The sequence below is a fragment of the Pelodiscus sinensis genome, chromosome 21 (genome assembly GCF_052426305.1).
Source record: "Pelodiscus sinensis isolate ZL-2025 chromosome 21, ASM5242630v1, whole genome shotgun sequence".
NCBI lineage: Eukaryota > Metazoa > Chordata > Testudines > Trionychidae > Pelodiscus > Pelodiscus sinensis.
Genome location: NC_143072.1, coordinates 23,282,346 through 23,298,178, shown reverse-complemented (window position 1 = coordinate 23,298,178; position 15,833 = coordinate 23,282,346). Strand labels below are relative to the sequence as shown.

Below are 15,833 nucleotides of genomic sequence, written 5' to 3'. Positions count from 1 at the left end.
TTTGAAAGGTTGAACAGATCATTTGAATACATTATTTGTCCTTGATCTTTATCATTCAAAGTGTCCACTCAGCTACTTCACCACTTTGTATTTCACTCCTATCCAAGAGTTACAGATGAAAAGGGCATTTAACGTGGCTCATTATATGTAAAGTGTGTCTACTCTAGGTTTCTTTGCTTTCAGTCTTAACTTGCTGATTTAAGAAAATTCATGGCTATGTGATTAAAAAAAAATGTGAACATAGCTCAAATTTAATTTTCCTGAAATTAACAAATCTCACATTGTTCTTGATCTCATGTGTCTTAGAAGGGTCACTCTCAGTTCTGAAGTTTGATATATAGGAGGTTAACAAGAACCCATTCTAAGCTGTGGTACACACTGACAACAGGCCATTGCACCAAGGAGTAGCTGTTGGTAGAGAGGGTTTAGCGGGGAAACAGTAGTTTCACAACACTCTCCCAGCAGAAATTCCCCATTGTAATGCTCTATAAAATACACATAAAAAGAGCTGAATGTTAATAAGAACATAAGATCGGCCATTCTGGGTCAGATCAAAGGTCCATCTAGCCAAGTATCCTGTCTTCCGACAGTGGCCAGTGTCAGGTGCCCCAGAGGGAATGAACAGAGCAGGTAAATATCAAGTGTAGCCCATTCCCAGCTTCTGTCAAACAGAGTAGAGACACCATTTCTATCCATCCTGCTTAATAGCCATTGATATCCTCCATGAATGTATCTAGTTCTTTTCTGAACCCTATTAAAGTTCTGCTTTTCTCAAAATCCTCTGCCAAGGAATTCAACAGATTGACTGTGTGGTATGAAGAAATACCTACCCCGTTTTGTTTGTTTTATATCTGCCACCTATTAATTTCATTTAGTGACCCTTAGTTCTTGTGTTATGGGAAGGAGTAAATAATGTTTCCTTATTTACTTTCTCCACAGTGGTCATGATTTTATAGACCTCTATCATATCCCCCCCTTAGTTTCCTCTTAGCTAAGCTGAAAAGTCCCAGTTTTATGAATCTCTCCTCATATGGCAGCCGTTCCAAATCCCTAATAATTTTTTGATGGAAGCTTGCAAGGCCAGGCAGCTACCAGTCAATTGGGAATCAATTTAGAGTGGGGAAATCTACAGTGGGTGCTGGTGTGATCCAAGTAGCTAAGGCAATCCATACCTTTTTGCGATGAGGGGTAGTGACTCTGGGGAAACATGGAGGACATAGTGGAGGGCTTTGTCAAGCTGGGGTTCCCTAACTGTGATGGGTCAATAGATGAAATGCACATCCCCATTTTGGCACTCAACCACATTGTAAAAGAGTACACAAATTGCAAGGCTCAATGGTGTTGCAAGGGCTGGTGAATCACAAGGGAATGGTTAGGAAAGGTGCACGATGTGCACATCTTTAGGAACTCCTGCCTGTTCTGCAAGATATAAGATGGAACTTTTTGCTCCAACTGGAAAATTAATATCAATGACATTGAAATGCCAAGAGGGATTCTTGGAGATCCAGTCTGACCTTTGCTCCTGTGGCTTATGAAGCTATAAATGGGAAGCCTGGACTACAGCAAGGAACAGTTCAATTACAGGCTGTGCAAGTGAAGAATGGTGGTAGAATATGCTCATGGGTGTTTAAAGGGAAGATTCCACAGTCTGCTAACTAGGTTAGACCTCAACAAAAGCAACATTCCCATTGTGGTAGCACTCTGCTGTGTGCCCCATAATATTTGTTAGAGCAAGAGGGAAATGTATGTGCATGGCCAGTGTTGAGATTTATGCATGTTGCTCTCAACCCTTCATAGTATGCAAAATGTCTCATGGGTCACACATAGATGAACCCCAATGTGGCCCTTAGGATGCAGGTTGCCCACCACTGGCGTACGCTATTGAGATAGCCTCTATCCTAAGGGAAGAGCAATTTACTTTTTAATCCTCTGGTGCAGAGTAAATGTAACCTTGTAAGGCCTCGCCACACTATGGTCTGGCAGGGGTCCGCTATCTAGAATTTTGGAAATCTGTCAGACACAGAGCCATTGGAAGGCCTTCGAAGTCAGGGAGTCCTCATCATGTGAGCTGTTTGATCGCATCTTGAGCCCCATTGCGTCTTACTGTTCAGTAGCACAAAACTGAGACTGAATCTGGATTAAAATAGGTCATTTAGTGCCCCAAATGTCACTTTTTGCTTTTACCTACCAGCGTACATGTCCCAAAATTGTTAATTGAATAAACAAATGTTCTATAGATGCTTTCACTATCAAATGTTACCAGTTTATTTACATGGAAAAAATACATCAATGACAGATTATATTAACATTTAGTTCCACATAATGTACTTTACCATGATGCATATTTTGAATCAATAAATGTTTTGTGATGTATTACAGCCTTTCACTATAATTTATAACAATGCAGTGAATAATGTTTTAACTTTATACTCTGTAAAAATTATCATGTTTATTTCAGTAACTTCACTACTTTTTTGATGATTCATCATAGTGTTTTAATAGAAACGTCACTTTTAAATTAATTATTTATTCGTAAGAATGGAAAGACTTGGTGTATTTGACAAGCATTGCAAAGGGCATTGCAGTGAAAAATGTCAGAATAATTTGTTCCTCTCATCATGTACAGAAGTTCTGAAGTCAGAGGTAAATGTTTTGACATTAAATTCTACTGAACCTCTTTAATCACAGTAAATCTTCTTAGATCAGATTAGTGTCTGCTGGGTATCGGTTTGTCTGACTTTAGGCCTCTTTTATAATAATTTGACACTGTTTACATTGCACAATAGAACAAGGAACAATGCTAGTGCAAATGGCAGCCTCCTGATTTGTCAGATATGGCTTTCTTGCTGTTCACCATCCTCCACCTAGTATTTAAATAATCATTCATAATTCTTTCTGTGGGCGATGATTCCTAACCCAGATATGGCACTATCAACTTGGAGCAACTTATAAATTGAAATTGGAGACTGACTAATACAAGTGCATGACAGCAAAATTGGATTAAGGTTTTTTTCAGTTTGGTGCAGATCACCTTTTGGGAATGGGCAAGGGTTAAAATAACTCGTATACATTAAATTTAGTTTTCACCTGTGATGTAGTGGGATATGACAGTATCAAAATGTGATGTCTCATTTGAATATCTGTATTTATGCATATTAAAATAAACAATATTTGATACACTTTGTATAAGCTGCTACTACATTTGAGCAAATTTCTTTTGGAGGTATTTTGTAGGAGTCTGTCATCACTTTGAAACTACTAAACAAAATATATTATTGAAATTTCTTTTTATTTAATTGAGCTCTTCAGATATCTCTGATTACTTATAATCATTCAATTTTCTGAAACCATGTCACAACAGGTTCAGTATTGGACTCAAATTCCTGAACTCTAAACTTGGCCCCAATAGAGTCCTATGATCTTTGTCAGGTAATTTAATTGCTTTGTGATTTAGTTTTCTCATAGGAATAATATTAGCCAACTTCAGAAGAGTATTGTAAGAATTTATTAGTTGGTGCATAAAGTACTGTGGAAGTGGAAAAATCAATACAAGTTGCTATGTACAAATAGTATTATTTGAGAATATAACTGCAACACAACGCAGTGGGGAGAGTTGCAATCTGCAGTTTAGAGAACTGAAACAGGCACTCCCATACATATAGCCCCATTTGTCAACATGAGCAGTTTAAATTTACAAGTGGGGACAAGGGCCTTTGTTAGAAAAATATTGAAAAATGGTTGAATTTGAGATTTATATTTAGAAAATGCATGAGCATAAAACACCCTGTTTAATTTTGTTTATTTTATTGGTTCACTTGTACAATCTTCATTTCAGTATTAAATGTTTATTACTGAAATCCAGGAAAGGATTTACCAAATCCTAATTAAAAAACATAGGAAAAAACATTTCCCCTCTGTTTTAAATTTTTTTGGATTGATTGATTGATACCTTCCCTTTAAAAAGTTGGATCTGTAGGGGGATAGCTAAACCTCACAGTTGCAGCACCACTGCTTGCAAGGATGAAAATAGCATTTTTCTTTGTGCTAGTATTTTATCTCGTTACTCCTACCACTTTGTCAACAATGTAGGCCTTCATATCATTAAACCATGTATTTTCTCTTAAAAAAAGAAAAGAAAAGAAAAGAAAAGAAAAGAAAAGAAAAGAAAAGAAAACATTGAGAATTTTTATTTAATTTTCTTATGAAGACAGTGGGACCACTCCCTTTGCTACTAAGCACGGTGCTTTATTCAACTTTAACAGAAAGTGTGTGTGTGTGTGTGTGTGTGTGTGTGTGTGTGTGTGTGTATATATACACAGTTGTATTTTAAACTGAAGTGGTGAAAAAACATAATTGTTTTTAAGTATAGAAGAGTGCACATGAATTTTAAATAACTGGCCTGAATTATCCTTCCCACTGTGGCGCTTTCACTTTCACAAAGATAAGCCTGCAGCAGTGTTCTCTTGAACTAAAGATGCCTGTATTCTGTGATCTCTCCATGGAAACGCAGTCATCAGCCATGGAAAACAATTCAATTCAGAAAGATTGAGTTTCCATTCCAACTAGTCCCTAAAAATACCTCTTAGTAGATTTAGTTCAGAATCGCATGTGCTGATGGCTCGTTAACTATGGAAAGACTGCAGGATATCTTGAATAATTTTCAGTAGAAAGTTAGGGACATTGTGAGGCCTTAGGGTCCATGGAAAATTTTGAGATGATTGCCAAAGCAATTATGTAGATGAATTGGCCACTCTCTAAGTGGACAGAAACCATGGGATTGTCTTCCTTGTATCCTGCGAATGCTGTGCAGAAACAAAATGTTTTCCCATTGAAGTACAAACATTTAATCAATACTTCAATATAACACCATCTCAAAGAATGAGTCATTAGTTTGCTACTGCACTTCCAGCTGATTGCCATTTCAGAATTCTGAATAGTGGTTTTCCTGGCCTAACAGTACGGGCACTGAATCCTGCTACTGCTGAACTATTCACATTTTTTTTCTTCCATCCTCTTCCATATCTTGGGCTCAGAAGGTACTATTAAGAGTCACTTCTAGTTAATATTATGGCTTCTCTGTAGCTTTGGAATGGCCAATATTAGTACCCTTATTCTTGCATGCTTTTATGTTCTCTTTGCCCTTCTGCATTTTAAGCCTTTCCTTCACATGGGCATGTCACATGCTTCCTGAAATTGTTTTAATCTTTCTTTCACACTCTGAGTGGACTTGAATCTACCCATATGTTTACATAATATATAATGTAATTTCTGCTCTCAATTTGTGTAAATCTGGAGTAACTTTTTAATTTCAGTGGAATTATGGATTTACTGGAGTAACACAGTAAGGTTATGGCCCTGTATAGCACTGGTCATAGAAGGCTTTCAGATCTCTCTACTTTGATTTTCAGGATCTCAAAACATTAAGGTATTAGACCAATGATTTTTTTAAGGACCTCTAAATTATTGAGGTACTAAAATAATTGTATGGGTTGAAAATAATCCAGTCCTCTTATCTAACTATTAAATATACTGCTTCTCTGTAAAGTCATAGTTTGAAAGCAAAATTGGGTCGATAAATAGCATTGTTTCCCCAAAATAATATATCAGACTCTAGGTTTGTAAGATCTCCATCTTGAGCAGACAAATGGCCTGCATGGAACACGATACATAAAAATCATAGAGATATAGGATTAGAAGAGACTTCAATAGCTTATCTAGTCCAGTCCCGAGCACTGAGGGAGAACTAAGTATCTCTACATCCCTGATTAGTGTTTATCTAACAGTTCTTAAAAACCTCCAATGATGGAGATTCTACAGTCTTCCTAAGTAATTTTTTCCAGTTCTTTACTAGTTTTGCAGTTAGAAAGTTTTTCTTAAGTTGCAGCAAAGGAAATGTAGATTAGACATTAAGTCCAATACTTCTTGTCCTGTCTTCAATGGTAAGGACAACAATTTATCACCCAAGGATGTTAAATTTTGTGATTATCTGACTAATTGTGAAGTCAATACAATTTGCATTGATCACATGATTAGTTGATAAGGACCGCTCTGCAGATCTGCAGCAGGGGTAGCTCCCAGAGCCGCTTTGAGCCAGGACTGAGCAGTCCCAGCTTGTCCTGGCTCTGGGACCACCCGTGCTACAGCTCTGCATTTTAAATGTAGCATGAGCCACCAGGCTCTTACTACATTTAAAACGCAGAGGTGCAGCATCCCAGAGCAGCATGAGCTGGGACTGCTTGGTTCCAGCTTGCGCTGAGTCCAGCAGCCCCTGTTAGCAGTGGTACATATAGGTACTAATGACATAGGGAAGGAGAGGAGAGAGGTCCTGGAGGCTAAATGTAAGCTGCTAGGCAAGAGACTTAAATACAGGACATCAGTGGTAGCGGTCTCTGAAATGCTTCCAGTTCCATGTGCAGTGCCAAGTATACAGGCAAAGCTGCAGAGTCTTATGCCTGGTTGAGATAGTAGTGCAGGCAGGAGAGATTTAGATTTATTAGGAACTGGGGAAAATTGTGGATAAGGGGGAGCCTATACAGGAAGGATGGGCTCCACCTAAACCAAAATGGAATCAGATTGTTGGCACTGAATATTAAAAACTTTGTAGAAGCAGTTTTTAAACTAAGGGCTGGGGGAAAGCCAGTAAGTGCAGAGGAGTACATGGATCAGACAGAGACATCCCTTAGGGAGGGTCTATTAATAGAGATTCTCTATTTCCATGGTGTCCAACCAGTTCTGAATTATAGCCACTATAGTGGCTACTGCTATACACTCAACCAGCCAAATAGCCACATGTGGCTAGTGGCTAGCATCTTGGACATCAAGGCTCTATTTCTGAGTGAAGAGGAGAGGATGGAAGATGAAAAAATATGGGTAAGATCTAATAAGAAACTGTCAAAGAAAGAACTCCATTGAATCACATAATGGAATGGCAGACAGATAAATAGTGACATGTTTTTAAAGTGCTTATATACAAATGCTAGAAGTCTAAATAATAAGATGGAGGAACTGGAGTATCTTGTATTGAATGAGGATATTGATATAATAGATCACAGAAACTTGGTGGAATAAGGATTGTCAGGGCTATTCCCCACTCTGGCATTCCGAATACAGAAGGTGAGGGCCCCCAGGAGAGCTTAAAAACCTTGCCTCTACAGGCACTGGTTACAAAAAACTTTCCCCCAGAATCACAATACACAGATTTTGGGGAATTGCTGCCATCATCAAGTGCTTTTTTATCCCTAAAACCCAGGGATTAACACGTGAAATCACCCTCAGGGGTACCCCAAGCTATTTTGCCCCAAAAGAGCTTGAAAAAAAAAGAGAAAAACAAACTGCAGTCTTTGGTAATCGACCCCTCAGTCAGAGGCATGCAGATACACACAGACTGACAGACCTTCCAGGACACAAGAGTCAAATCATCACCTTAAAGTGATTTTTTATTACAAAACAAAAGATAAACTTGATAAAACATACTTGATTGCTAGATGTTACAGAGCAACTAAGGAAAACAAATTAAAACATGGAGAAAAGTCTCTGGGCAAAATGCAAGGTAGTAAATGGGGAGGGAAGACATAGATTCACACAGAGCAGTTCAAATCAAACCACAAAATAAAGAAAAATTACCCTGAATGCAACTGGATTAACTTTTCCCAACTTCCAATTTTCTCTTTGTTCAGTCCACTTCCATGTCCCAAATTCCTTGGGGTATGTCTACACTGCCACCCTAGTTCGAACTAGGGTGGCTAATGTAGGCATTTGAACTTGCAAATTAAGTTTAAATATCCCGGGCTTCATTTGCATGTTCTCGGGTGCTGCCATTTTTAAATGCCCCGTAGTTCGAACTACCTGCCCACGGCTACACGCGGCATGGACTAGGTAGTTCGAATTAAAGCTCTTAATTCGGACTACTGTTAAACCTCCTTGCAGGAGGAATAATGGTCGTTCGAATTAGGAGCTCTAATTTGAACTACCTAGTCCGTGCCGCATGTCGCCGTGGGCAAGTAGTTTGAACTACAGGGCATTTAAAAATGACGGTGCCCAGGAACATGCAAATGAAGCCCGAGATATTTAAATCCCAGGCTTCATTTGCAAATTCGAATGCCTACATTAGCCACCCTAGTTCGAACTAGGGTGTCAGTGTAGATATACCCTTAGGGTATGTCTACACTAGAAAGTTAGTTCGAACTAACGGACGTTAGTTCGAACTAACTTTCCTATGCGCTACACTAGCGCTCCGCTAGTTCGAATTTGAATCGAACTAGCGGAGCGCTTAGTTCGAACTAGGTAAACCTCATTTTACGAGGACTAACGCCTAGTTCGAACTAGCTAGTTCGAACTAAGGGCTGTGTAGCCCTTTAGTTCGAACTAGTGGGAGGCTAGCCCTCCCCAGGTTTCCCTGGTGGCCACTCTGGCCAACACCAGGGAAACTCTATGCCCCCCTCCCGGCCCCGGACCCCTTAAAGGGGCACGGGCTGGCTACGGTGCCCGTGCCAGGTGCAAGCCTGCCAGCACCCAGCTAGCAGACCCTGCACCTGGCACGGCACAGAGCCACCCACCCGATGCCCCCCAGCCCACCCCCTCTTGCCGGGACCAGGCTGGCGGCTCCCGGGAGCTTGCCCTGGACCGCAAGAGGCGGGCACCTTCCTGGGCTAGTGCGGACATCGTGGACCTCGTCCACGATCTCCGCACTAGGCACAGGAAAGTGGCCGTCTAGGGCAGGAGAGCTGCCAGCCTGGCCACCCAGGACCAGGTGTGCATGAAAATCAAGGGGGTCCACTGAGACCCCCAACACTGAGCCCTGAGCTTACAATGGCCATCCTGGGTCAGACCAAAGGTCCATCTAGCCCAGTAGCCTGTCTGCCCACAGCGGCCAACCCTAGGGACCCTGGAGGGGATGGACCGAAGACAATGACCAAGCCATTTGTCTCGTGCCATCCCTCTCCAGCCTTCCACAAACTTTGGGCAGGGACACCACTCCTACCCTCTGGCTAATAGGACTCCATGGACCCAACCTCCATGACTTGATCTCACTTCCCTTTAAACTCTGTTCTAGTTCTAGCCTTCACAGCCTCCTGCAGCAAGGAGTTCCACAGGTTAACTATTTGCTTTGTCAACAACAACTTTCTCTTACTAGTTTCAAGCCTGCTACCCATTCCTTTCCTTTGGTGTCCTCTAGTCCTTCTTTATGGGAACTCATGAAGAACTTTTCTGAATGCACCCTCTCCACCCAACCCCTGCTTTTACAGACCTCTATCCTGTCCCCCCTCCGTCTCCTCTTTTCTAAGCTGAACAGTCCCAGTCTCTGTAGCCTCTCTTCATCTGGGACCTGTTCCCAACCCCTGATCATGTTAGTTGCCCTCCCCTCTCCCAGCCTTTCTCTTCCCCTCTCCCACCTCCTTTTCCCAGTCTCCCCCAGTTTTTTTCAATAAAGACAGAGTCAATGTTGGAAGAAACGTTATCTTTATTTTGTACATCAAGAAGAAGGGGGGCTAGGGAAGGGCAAGTGGAAGGAGGTGAGGGAGGAATGGGGTACGAGCCCCCGATGGGGAGGACTGGGCTGGCTCTGCGGGCTTCTGGGGGTGGAAGCTCTCCTGCAGCCCCCCAATTACTCCCTCTCCCCAGATGGCAGCCTGCGGCAAGTGCAGCCGGGCTGATGGCCGAGTGGTGTGATGTGCCCAGTGTGGGCACTCAGGGCACTCCAAGCCAGAACTTCTTTGCAAGCGGGGCACCCCTTAGAACTGTGTGTCCGGGGTGGGGGTCGGGACCCTTTAAGCGCAGCCCTCGGCTAGCCTGAGACAGTATCTCCATGCTCTAAGTCCTCCTTTTATGCCCTGCCGGCACTGCTTCCGGCCATCCTTAAGCCCTGTTCAGAGTCCACTCAATGTGGACTTACTAGTTCGAACTAGCAAAACGCTAGTTCGAACTAGTTTTTAGTTCTAGATGCGTTAGTTCGAACTAGCTTAGTTCGAATTAACTAATTCGAACTAAGTTAGTTCGAACTAGCGCTGTAGTGTAGACGTACCCTTAGAGACATAGTAGTCCTGCCTGGGTTTAAATCATTCTGTGTCTCAACTCCTGGTTTATCACTCCCACACAAAGAAAGTAGGCAGGGAACCTTTATCCAAATCAAATTTCAACCCTCTAGCTCAACTGGTTCACCCGGCCCCCTGGGCCAACACCTTTGCTAGAATTTAACCCCTTAGTCACCAGGTGCTGATCAGCCCTCCTCCTGTCCATCACAAGGATAATCAATGGAACATTGTAATTCCAGGGTATAAAATACATTGGCAGGACAGAACAGGTTGTGCTGGGGGGGGGGGGGGGGGGCAGTTACACTGTTTATGAAAGAAAACATAAAATCAAATTAAGTAAACATCTTAAAAGAACCAAAATGTTCCATAGACTCTTAGACGAGAGCGGAAGAATCAATTCTTATATCTTGCTTACAGCACTCTTGTTAACGCATGCAAGAGTGATGATTGCATTTTTTTTTTTTTTGCAACAGTATCAGATTATTGATTCTGTTTAGCTTATGGTCCACTATGACCCTTAGCTCCATTTCTGCATTACTCCTTCATGGACAGTCACTTCCCATTTTGTATGTGTGAAACTGATAGTTCCTCCCTAAGTGGAGTACTTTGCCTTTGTCCATATTGAATTTCATCCTATTTACCTCAGATCATTTTTCCAGTTTGTCCAAATCATTTTGAATTATAATCCTAACCTCCCTCCCAGTTTGGTATCGTCTGCAAACTTAATAAGCGTACTCCCTATGACATCATCTAAATTGTTGATGAAGATATTGAACAGAACCAATCCTAAAATTGACCCCTGTGGAATCCCACTTGTTATACCCTTCCAGCATGACTGTGAACCATTGATTACTACTCTTTGAGAACGGTTATCCAACCAGCTATGCACCCACCTGATAGTAGCTCTATCTAGGTTATATTTCCCTAGTTTTTCTATAAGAAGATCATGCAAGAGTATATCAAATACTTTACTAAAGTCTAGGTATACCACATATTGTGCTTTCCCATTATCCACAAGGCTTGTTATCCTATCAAAGAAAGCTATCAGGTTAGTTTTACGTGATTTGTTCTTTACAAATCCATGCTGACTATTATTATCACCTTATCTTCCAGATGTTTGCAGATGGATTCTTTATTTGCTTCATTATCGTTCCTGGCACAGAGGGTAAGCCAGGAGTGGGCAATAATTTTTAATGGGGGGCCACTCCAAGATTTTGACAAGTGGTCAAGGGCAACACTTCTATGGAAAGAGGTTTGCAGTCTGGGACGCAGGTTGGTGCAGAAGAGAGCTTGGGGTAGAGGACGGGGGTGCAAGAGGTGGTGAGGGGTCTGAGATGAAGTTTGGGTGAAGAAGGGAGATGTGATCTGGGCCAGGGGGTTAGGGTGCATGGTCCAGGAGGGGGTAGGGATGCAGGAGAGGATTCTGGCCTGGGAGAGGGAGTGCATAGGGTTTGGGTCGTGACCTGGGGCAGGGGAATGGGATCCAGAGTCTGGGAGGGAGTTGTGACCTGGGAGAAGGGGGAAAAGGGATATAGAGGGTTTGAGTAGTGGTCTGAAGTAGGTAGTCAGAGGAGAGAAAGAGGTTTGGGTGCCAGAAGCAGGCTCTGGCTGAGAGGCACTTACCTAGGCAGTTCCCAGCCAGCAGCACTGCAGAAACCTGAGGCAGACTGACTGCTGCTGGCTGCTCCGGGCGTGGTGGGGAGAGGGAAGGAGAAGGCTTCCCACACTGCCTCTGCCCCCAGCAAAATTTCTCAGCTCCCATTGGCCAGAAATTGGCTAATGGGAGCTGAGAGATTTTGCTAGGAGGGGCAGGGGCGGCATGTGCAAATTCCTCCCTCTCTCCCTAGCTGTCCAGAGTGGAGAGCAGCTGGCAGCTATGGGCTGGATCCGGTGGCTTAGTGGACCAGATCTGGCCTGCTGGCAGCCTCTTGCAACGGGGTTAAGATGACTACTCTGCAGTTTCCTAGATTGTCCTTATTTCTCTTTTTATAGATGTTTTGGAACAAATGGGTAAACTAAACAATAGTAACTCACCGGGACCAGGTGGCATTCATCTGAAAGAACTCTAATGTGGAATTGCAGAACAACTAACTGTGGTTTGTAATCTATCCTTTAAATCATCTTCTGTACCAAATGACTGGAGGATAGTTAATGTGATGCCAGTTTTTAAAAAGGGCTGCAGAGGTGATCCAGGGAATGATAGGCCTGTAAGCCTGATTTCAGTACCGGGCAAACGGATTGAAGTTATAATAAGGGGAGCTATGCCTCATCAATCTACTACAATTCTTTGAGACGGCCAACAAGCATGTGGACAAGGGATGGCTAAACTATACGTAAATTTCCACAAAACCTTTTACAAGGTCCCTCACCAAAGATTCTCAAACAAAGTAAGATACTATTGGACAATGGATCCTCTAATGGATTGGTAACAAAGGACAGGATACAAAGGGTAGGTATAAATAGTCAGTTTTCAGAATGGAGAGAGATAACTAGTGGTGTCCCCCAGAGGTCCGTATTGGGACCACTCCTGTTCAATGTGTCAGAATTTGCAGATGGTACAATTCTGCTCAAGATTGTGCAAAGTTGGGATGTAAAAGGTTAAACAGTTACCTGATAAGCATTGACCTTATTGGCATACTTACCTGGAAACTAGTTAACTGGAGGGCTGGGCTGGTGGGAGCAGTCCCCTGTCCCACAGTAGCCAGGCCAGCAGTACCTCAGTCCCGGCAGGCCCAGCAGGGCCGGAGAAACCCCCAGGCTGTGGTATGGCAGGGCGGGCTGTGCAGGCGCAATACCCCCACTTGCGGTAGGCTGGCTGACAGGTCCCCAGCCCCTAATGGTTAACCAGTTAAATGATTAAATTATCATTTAATTAGTTCATTTTTTTACTGGGTATTTACATTCCTATTCCCAAGCAGACTGTGAAGGGCTGCATAGGGATCTCATAAAACAAGGTGCCTGGGCAACAGAATGGCAGATGAATTATGTTGATAAATGCAAAGTATTGTATATTGGAAAACAGAATCTCAACTATACATATGAAGTGATGGGGAATAAATTAGCTGTTAGCACACAAAAGAGAGCTCTTGGAGTCATTGTGGATAGTTCTCTGAAAACATCCACTCTATGTGCAGTAGCAGTCAAAAAAGCAAACAGAATGTTAGGAGTCATTATAAAAGGGTTAGAGAATAAGACAGATATATTATAGCAGGGACAGGGAACCTAAGGAGTGGGGGCAGGATGCAACCCTTGGCTTGCCTGGATACAGACTCCAAGGCTCAGGCCATGGGTCTGGAGCACACAAAATCTACTAGCCTTGGGTCCCCTAGGCTCTTGTGTGCGAAGGGACTGTGTAGATTGTCTTTCTGCTACTCAGTCAGGGTCCACATCAATGAGGGTTTGTTTGGGTGTTTTTGCTTCTCACTTGTTTGTGGCTCCCGACTGATTTTTCAGTGGGTCAGCGGCCCCTTACCCAGAAAAGGTTCCCTACCCCGTCTTTTTGCCTTTATATAAATCCATGGTACACCCACGTCTTGAAAACTGCATGCAGATGTGGTTGCCTCATCTCAAAAATGGTATCTTGGCGTTGGAAAAAGTTCAAAAAAGGGTAACAAAAATGACGGGGTATGGAATGACTGCTATAAGAGGAGAGAGTAATAAGACTGGGATTTTCCATCAAAAGAGATGACTAAGGGGATATGATAGAGGCCTATAAGATCATGACTGGTGTGGAAGAAGTCAAGAAAGAAGAGTTATTTACTCTTTTCCATAACACAAGAACTAGGAGTCACCAAATGAAATTAATAGGTAGCAGGGTTTAAAACAAACAAAAGGGAATATTTCTTCTCACAACACAGAGTCAACCTGTGGAACTCCTTGCCAGAGGATTTTATGAAGTTGAAGACTAACAGGGTTCAAAAAAGAGCTGGATAAATTCATTCAGCAATTGAAGTGGGTCTTTGCCCATGAAAGCTTATGCTCCAATACATCTGTTAGTCTATGATGCCACGGGACTCTTTGTCGCTTTTGCAGATCCAAACTAACACGGCTACCCCTCTGATTTTTGGAAGACAGAATACTGAGCTAGATGGATCTTTAAGGTGTGACCCGGTATGGCTGTTCTTATGTACATTACATTTGCAGGTTTAAAACAAACAAAAGGAAGTTTTTCTTCATTCAGCGCACAGTCAACCTGTGAAACTCCTTGCCAGAGGATGTGGTGAAGGCTAGAACTTTAACAGAGTTCAAAAAAGAGCTAGATTGATTTATGGAAGTTAGGTCCATCAATAGCTATTTGCCAGGACGGGTAGGAATGGTGTCCCTAGCCTCTGTTTCTCTAGAAGTGAGTAACAGGGGAGGGATCATGTGAGGATTACCTGTTGAGATCCCTCCCTCTGGGGCATCTGGTATTGGCCACTGTTGGCAGACAGGATACTGGGCTATATGGACCTTTATTCTGACCCAGTATGGACGTTCTTATGTTCTTACACATTCCCTAATACATTCCAGAATATGTTTTTTAATAATATTACATTGTTGACTCATATTTACTTTGTGATCCACTGTAACTCTCAGATCTTTTTCTGCAGTACTCCTTCCTTGGCAGTAATTTCCCATTTTTTATTTATGCAATTGGTTATTCCTTTAGCAGAGTGCAAAGGGAGTTTTCAGCCACCTTTATATATAATACTTAGCTTCCACTTTTATAGTTTAGCCTAACTGCAAGAATGTGTCTGCATTGGAACTGGAGATTTAATTTCCACGTTGGGTAAACATGTGTGTGCTATTTCTGATCAAGCTAGCATACTACAAATAGAAAGGTGGATGTAGTTACAGGTTGAACCTCTCTAATCTGGCACTCTCTGGTCTGGCAATATTCACGGTCCAGCATAAATTTTAGATGGCTGGATGTCCACTTCTCATGGGTGTGGCAAAGTCTCTCGCAGTCCCATAAAGTTTGTTTACAGCCACCAGTCCTGTTTCTCAGTGTTCTATGCTTTTATTTAGCTCTAATTTACCCCTAAATATCTTCTAAGGGCCCAGTGAGGAGTGGAAGGGTTGGTAATGCTGCTAGACAATGCTGACCTCCCATAATGTGAGAAGTGGGACAGGTTAGTTGCCATGAGAGAGGGTTTCAGATAGGATCAATGTGCGCACTCAGATGGCTAGCTCTCTAGCTTTAGTGTGCATATGCCTTAATATCTGTCCCTAGTTTTACATATGAGAGAGACCAAAATACATATTCAGGTTGTCCTGAATATAGAATATAATGTGTCTATCACTAATCTGTTCAAGGACAATGACAATGACAATAACCTTAAATATTTTCACCTACTTTTCTGCATTTTCCTGTAAGGTTTGCAGGTTTTGCAGATTATTGGCAGATTATTTTTAATGGTTTTGCTATAATTTGCCTGAATTTCAAGACCAACAATTACTTTTAACTAGGGATACTAAATATCGATTAATTGAATAGTTGATTAACCTCATGAATTCTTATTGGTTACTCAACTATTCTATAGTCCCTGGAGGTGGGGCTGGGTATCCAGTGCTCTCCAGCCCCACTCCTGAGGAGACCCCTGCCATCTGTGCTGCTGCCTCTCTATCAAAGGCAGCAGGGTAGGGTGCTAGGAGGGAGCTGTTCTGTGAGGGGAGCCAGTTTAAAAACCAGCTCCCCTTGTGGACCGGCTGTCTGCCACCTCATGCTGCTGCCTCTGATACAGAGATAGCAGCACAGGGTGGCAGCAGCCCTCACCCAAGGGTAGAGGGGTCTGAGCTCCCGGAGCCAGAACTGAACTGAGC

General features: G+C 42.5%; 1 protein-coding gene and 1 long non-coding RNA gene across 2 annotated transcripts in view; both read left to right on the top strand.

Moving 5' to 3' along the window:
* Positions 1-15,833, top strand: part of PPM1E (protein phosphatase, Mg2+/Mn2+ dependent 1E) — a 137,763-nt gene that overhangs the window by 35,844 nt on the left and 86,086 nt on the right. The gene's annotated exons all lie outside the window — the stretch shown is intronic.
* The window catches only part of LOC142819243 (uncharacterized), a 33,707-nt gene continuing 27,475 nt past the window's right edge, over positions 9,602-15,833 (top strand). Inside the window, exons 1-2 of the long non-coding RNA XR_012897045.2 lie at positions 9,602-11,196; positions 12,024-12,127. This is a non-coding gene — a long non-coding RNA (uncharacterized LOC142819243). The remainder of the gene's footprint in view (positions 11,197-12,023; positions 12,128-15,833) is intronic.